This window comes from Tursiops truncatus, chromosome 2 (genome assembly GCF_011762595.2).
Source record: "Tursiops truncatus isolate mTurTru1 chromosome 2, mTurTru1.mat.Y, whole genome shotgun sequence".
NCBI classification, from domain to species: domain Eukaryota; kingdom Metazoa; phylum Chordata; class Mammalia; order Artiodactyla; family Delphinidae; genus Tursiops; species Tursiops truncatus.
Genome location: NC_047035.1, coordinates 152,169,666 through 152,176,614, shown reverse-complemented (window position 1 = coordinate 152,176,614; position 6,949 = coordinate 152,169,666). Strand labels below are relative to the sequence as shown.

Below are 6,949 nucleotides of genomic sequence, written 5' to 3'. Positions count from 1 at the left end.
AATTCTGTTCTGTCCTGAGCCTCTTCTGCCTTGGGTCTAAAATTAAAATATTACTTTCGTTGTGTGTACGGCAGGTGCTTCTCAAATAACTTAAAAACTGCCACAATTAGAATAGCTTTCATTTCTATAGCAATATATTTCATATATTCTCACCCATGTCATGATATGTGATTTAAGTTCCTCAAAGGTCCCCACAGAGCAAAATTCACTAACAGAACAGTCTAAACAGAAAGACCCAGGGCTTGTGCAGACTGACAGGATGCGGCTGCGGGCGGTTATTCCTGCTCTGGAGGCGCAGCTCTGGCTGTATTGAATCTCCAGAGAACCTTAGAGATTTGCTATGATTTATAACAGTTTAAGTTTCTCGAGGACACAGATTATGTCTCCCCCCTTGTCCACATATCCGTCATTGGTCCATGCCGCTTTCCAGGTTTTTATTTAATAATAAATAACTTCCCTTTCCTATTGCTGGGTACTTGGTATCATCCCCTCGACTTAAACCATTAACATTAACTCATAATAAACTATACGAGTACAAATTAGATAGAGCCTGTGAAGTTACAGCTTTATGAGGAGCGAGGGATGCTGCACGTCAAAGACTTCTTTTTTCTTCACGTGTGAAAGAAACAAAACTTTTCAGGATTCAATTGGCTGGAGGGAAATGTCATGCCAGCATGTGCAAAATGACGGGGGGACAGCTGGCTGGAAAGGCATACATCAGAAACCAGCCTCACCTCCCTGCTGTGGAAATTGACACCAGGATGTGTATAAACAGCGCTCTCTGTTCCCCGGTGCTGGCAGGAAGAGCAGTGGGTATTTAAATGAAAGCCACCACTGTGTACAGCTCGGAGGCAGGCTCAACGGTTTCCTTATAGAAGGCCTGAAAACAGGGGTCCCATGGGCAGGGCGCGCTGTGACAATGTCATGTTTGCTGGGGGGACGGGGACCCTTTGGGGCTCAGGGCAGCGAGGGCTCCAGTGTAATGGCTCCGTGAAAACATACAGGCTCCAGTTACCCAGCAGAAGTGACTAAAGGTAACCCAGATGCTCAGAGCAGCGTACGAGCCAGCCTGAGGTCCTTCACATCCTTGAGCTTTCTGCTTCTTCGGTTTGGAGAGTCGGGGGAGGCCACCCCAGATGGAGGTTCACAGCCTATTCCAAACTGTGTTTTTAATTGTGATGTCTGAGTTCAGCTACATCCCATAACCACTCCTCGAAGTCCCAGGAGATCTTATTTTTCCATAAGCAACATGGAGTCTCCCCCGATTTCCAGCCCTTGGACTTGGTTCTCTTTGAAGAATGAGGCTGTAGCTCACCCATCCTGCACTTCCCTATAACCCTGTGCCAGATGCAGTTAGAGTCAGTGCTCAGTTAACATTCAATAAATAAACAGCCTTTTCAATTCTCCGCCTGCGACCCGCCTCTCCGCAACAGCAGTGATGTCCCAGAAGAGGGCGGCCCCCTAGGTGGGCTCTGGAAGAGCTCTGTCTTAGGTGTATTGATTGGCTCAGTTTATAAGCACATTGACTTCAGGGAATGGGAAGAATAAACTTCAGGAGACAAGTCAGGGCAGGGCACAGCATGTCATCGTTCCGGGCAGCTCATTGGTTCAAATGCAACCCCAGCAAATCCAACACACGTGACACCAAATCTGGGACTGATCAAAAGTTGGCAATAACCCCATGCCACACTGGATAGCATACAGAAGCGCAGGCTCATTTGTTTTCAGGTGACTACGGAACAAAGCAGGGGAGTGTCACTTCCCCCACGCTGCTGGGGGCTGCTTAGGGAGCTGCCTCTTTCTGTGAATCTGCAGTAGTTCCGTGTCAGGATGTTGGTGCCTCATCTGCTGTGCGAAGGAATGAAGGCCCTGGACGAGGTGACGGCACATGGATGTTCTGTGGCTGAAATCTGTCCTTCCCCGAGTCTCTCGTTCAAGACCACAGAGAGGGGACCCAGGCTGGGTGCATCCACCTCGGACCTCTTTCTCCGGCCTGTAGCCACACACTCTCCCTCACGCATCCATTTAATCTCTGTCGTGGCAACTACGGAACAAAAGCAACTGTTTGCTCTGCTGACCTCACGTCTTTCGGGCTGTCGACCTAGGTACAGCTTGCTGGGCTCTGGGGCAAAACGTTTATGTTTGATGAACTCAGTTTTAAAGCTTGTCATCCATGGAGGAACTGAAGCTCCTGGACTTACCTGCCAAGTCAGTAGCCTCTGACCAATAGCATAGCTTCTATCTAGTCTGGCAACAAGAAGAAAGCAATTTTAGATGAGATTTTTATTTGGTATGATTCAAACTCCAGGTTGTTGCTCTCAGGAGTCAGAATCATCCCACAGGAGTGCTTTTAAGTGATGTTATTCAAGGAAAAGGACCCAATCTACATTCCGATTCCAACCAATTATGTCTTAACTCAGTTTATTTTCTTAGGTTTTAAATACTTTTCTATTAAAAAAGACTTTAAAAGTGTAGTTCTATGATGATTCAAAGGACTGCCGCTGCGCCTTCAGCAAAAAGAAAACACACAGAATACATTTAAATGAATTACAAAGTGTATTATACTCTGCAAATCAGCATTAAAATGCACATTAATTTTTGCAGCTCTTAAATACTTCAGTTGCCGAGGAACTGCCTCCATCCTATAATTGAAATAGCTCTTCAGATGCAATTTAGTTGCTGATTGGTTTTTAAGTATTTTAAAAAGCTAACAGCTCAGATGGAAAAGGAGGGTATACCCTTGAGTTATAAGTAGGAGCACAGATGTCATCATGGGTGGACCCATCAGGCCACTGCCGACCGCGATGATTTTCTCCAGAGAAGGGGTGTTCTACCCTGAAGGCTGGCACACCGTCCACTGTTCAGGAGACCCTAGAGCTGGCTCGACATCAAATCGAAGACCTCAGTTGGGAGGGAGTTATGACCCTTTGAGTGAATTAACCAGGTCTCTTTTCCACTCTGCTCCTTATCTACACATTCCATACTTTCTCCTCTTGCCTTTTGTTACCCCTGGCTTTTTGTCAGTTTCAAGAAATGTCAAGTAGGAAAAGAAGAGGCAAAACAAAAAAGCAAGTCCACTTTGCTATTCACCGTCAGGTGAATATCTACAGGTGTAAGTGGGAAGAGGTTTCAACCAAATGTCCACATTAGGCATCGGAATGCTTTGTGGATTTTATGTTATGGGCTATGTCCTGCAGCAAAAGGATATTGCAAGGTGGCCGTGTCCCCATAGCAACGCTCAATAACTTTAAGATTAAAAAGATAATCTAGGGATGCTTAGCCGTGTGTCTGCCTCTTTGATATTAATAAAGTCATTTTGAACTCACTGCTGGGAATAACAGTATGTGTTGGAGAAAACATGGGATATACAATTAGTTCCACAAATCTCACAGTAACTGAGGGTCCATGGTCAGGTCACCTAAATTCTTCGTTTCTTAACTTTCTTCCATGACAAACAGTATTAATGATATGCTAATTAATTTACTTATTAATAGTGAGATATTGTTGGAATGTTCTAAAGTTGACATGTAAAGTAACAATGCTTGGAAACTGCAAATTGCTATGTGAACACAGAGTGAATTACTGTTAGGGAATTCTGAATGGAGAGTTGGGTGAGGACTCTAGTGAGCTCGCCAGAAGGGAACCCTCAAAAGCCTTCAAATCGTTTCGTGCACTGTATCAAATCAGACGATTTGTAGGCAGTAAAAGATTCAGATTCAAAGACAGGTTAACTGTGGTCTGTGGATTCTGTCTCTCTGTTGAGGATCCATCCAAAGGATGAGTAGGTAAAGTTTAGGTTATGGAAAAATCTACTCTTTTTAAAATTAATTAATTTCTTTCTTTAATTGAAATATAGTTGATTTACAATATTATATGAGTTGCAGGTATATAGCCTAGTGATTCAGTATCTGCACAGATTATACTCCATTATAATCTGTTTGTAATGGCTATAATTCCCTGTGTTGTACATTAGATCCTGTTACTTATCTATTTTATACATAATAGTTTGTACCTCTTAATCCCTTACCCCTATCTTGCCCCTCCCCCCTTCCCTCTCCCCACTGGAAACCACTGGTTTGTCCTCTATATCTGCAAGTCTGTTTCTCTTTTGCCACACACATTTGTTTTTTATTTTTAGATTCACATATAAGTGGTATCGGTAATTGTCTTTCTCTGCCTGACTTATTTCACTAAGCATAGTACCCTCTAGGCCTATCCATGTTGCCGCAACGGCAGGATTTCATTCTGAAAAAATCTACTCTTCGTACTTTCTTTTTACCTACAGCATGTGAGGAGAAAAAGGGATGGAGATAGAGAAAGAGCTTGGCTGATAAGAACAAAAGTAATAATGACAACATCTAACTACCGTTCCTTGTGTAGCTGAACTGAATGCCCAGCCATTAGCTCCCTATTTTATATTCATTGTAATCTTCATAAAACCCCATGAAGTAGATACTATAAATATCTCTTTTTATAAACGAGGACACTGCAGCCTAAAGAGGGTAAGCGTTGCTCTCAATCTCATACAAGAAGTGGTAGCAACATATCTATTCTAACGTGACTTTTTTAAACTTAAAGTACATTATGTATAACTGTACAGATTGTTAAGAAGTCACTGCAAAATATATCTCACTCTGTGTCACTCACATGAACTCTAGTCTGTCCTGAAAGCCACGGGTTGTTAAGAAAATTCATTCAAGTGTGAAGAAGAGTAGAGAGAAGAGATTTCAGGTGATAGAGTTTTCTTTTTTTCTGATTGTGATACGTCTTACCATGTCTAGTTTATTCGTCTTATGAAAAACTTAACACAAAGAAAAAGGTGTCCTACATCTGTTAAGAGAAAAAGAAACTCACCACTGACCGAGGAGCTCAAGAAGAGATGCAGAATGGATCACCTTCAAGTACCATGATGATTTAATTCTCTTCAATAGATCATTCTTTTTTATTTTTTTTTAATTAAAAAAGATTTTTTTGGCAGTGCCACGCAGCTTGTGGGGTCTTAGTTCCCCCACCAGGGATCGAACCCCGGGCCCTGGCAGTGAAAGCACTGAGTCCTAACCACTGGACTGCCAAGAAATTCCCTAGATCATTATTTAAATTCTACTGTCAAAATCTAAATAAAATATGCAGAGACTCCCAGAGCACCTCTTCCATAAAAATCTCAATGGAAGTTGAAAAAACAAAGCACATCATGGTCTATTTTCTTTGAAAATATACTGATGGCATTTGGAGGATGAAGTTTGAGCAATGCCCCCAAGAGCTCCCCTCTTTAGCCGAAAGTCTCTCAATCAGAGTGTTTTCGCTTTCCTCATTATGCAGGGTTTGTACGCTTAAAAAATAAACCTACCAAAAAAAAAAAAAAATCCAAGAGATAAAATGGTAGGTATGCAGAAAGGGTAGGGAGATGAAGAGGCTGTGGGATCTTTCTAGAAAGCACATCTTTCCTTCTGTGATGGAAAATCAAAACCCCTTGTTAGACACATGCCAATATGTACACGGTGTGGGGTAATGTACACTGCTGTCACTGGCGTTGAACATTGGCGCCCTCCTTTTTGATCTACACCATATATTGTCTGCAGCTATCAAGAGATTCAACTACAAGAGACACTGGAATCCTGAAGAGCCTCAAGGAGCTGCCCTTCACGTCCTGTCCCTCCTCGGAGCCAGCGGAGGAAAGGGGCGGACATCAAGGTGGGGCAGACGGAAGTCAAGGGCGAAAGTGACCAGCCCAGCAGAGGGAACGGCCAGGGAGGACTCAGAAGTGACATGCGGTCAAGGGTCTGAGTTCAGAGAATTCCAGAAAGTCTATTTTCTATTCATGATAGGACATTCATGGTTGTGAATAACACAGTTTGAAAGGTTTAAAACTCAGTGTGTCATTGTGCTGAAATAGATCTGTGCTGCGAGATTGCCAAGCTGGCATTAAAAAGAGGGAGGGGAGAAAAAGGAGGAAAGAAAGAGGAGGGGAGAAAAGTGCCCACACCATGCAGGCCCAGACGAAGTAAACCCTAGACCTGCCTGCTGCTGTATCCAGATGTTTCCAAGGAAGGTGGATCGCTCTTAATTGCACCTGAGACATACTAGGAATTTGGCTTTTTGGAAATCCAGGAAATTTCTTATCTTCCTATCAGTGGTTCCCTAACTGGATGGCAGACTAGGACCCCCTAGCGGTCTCTTCAAAATGACCTGATGCCTGGGCCCACCCCTAGAGATTCTGATTTTTTTTTAAAATTATTAAAAATATGGGATGCTTCATGAATTTGCCCATCATCCTTGGGCAGAGGCCGTGCTAATCTTTGTACTGTGTCAGTTTTCGTATATGTGCTGCCGAAACTAGTGTGAGAGTCACTTTGTTTGGGGCTAGTACTATTTTTTTTTTAATTCTTCTTCTTCTAAAATTCCTCCGTCAAGTCTAATGTGCAGCCAATGTTGAGAAATGCTGTTATGGAATTGCAAACATCTTTTTAAAAACTGCCTTGGGGCTTCCCTGGTGGCGCAGTGGTTGAGAGTCCGCCTGCCGATGCAGGGGACACGGGTTCGTGCCCCGGTCCGGGAAGATCCCACATGCCGTGGAGCGGCTGGGCCCGTGAGCCATGGCCGCTGAGCCTGCGCGTCCGGAACCTGTGCTCCGCAACGGGAGAGGCCGCAACAGTGAGAGGCCCGTGTACCGCAAAAACAAACAAACAAACAAACAAAAAAACCTGCCTTGATCGCCTTCTCTTTGGCAGATGTTTTAGCACTTTGCTAATTGTAAGTGGAATGTCAAATCCTCCCTTCATGAGTTGGAGTTCCCCATGGAGTCTTCCCGGTGAGTTTTCCAGGGAAAAACCCTGACACAGGCTGAAGTGATTTCTGGGTTTCATAATTTCTAAGGTGCACATTCCACCCACCCCCCACCCCGACCCCCTCCCTACCACCGCCCATTTTAATGCAGCAGAAATCAGGATGC

At 43.8% G+C, this 6,949-nt stretch overlaps 1 pseudogene; it reads right to left on the bottom strand.

The window, feature by feature from the left end:
* Nucleotides 1-6,236: 6,236 nt before the first annotated feature.
* LOC117311297 (U6 spliceosomal RNA) lies at nucleotides 6,237-6,334 on the bottom strand (annotated as a pseudogene).
* Nucleotides 6,335-6,949: the final 615 nt, after the last annotated feature.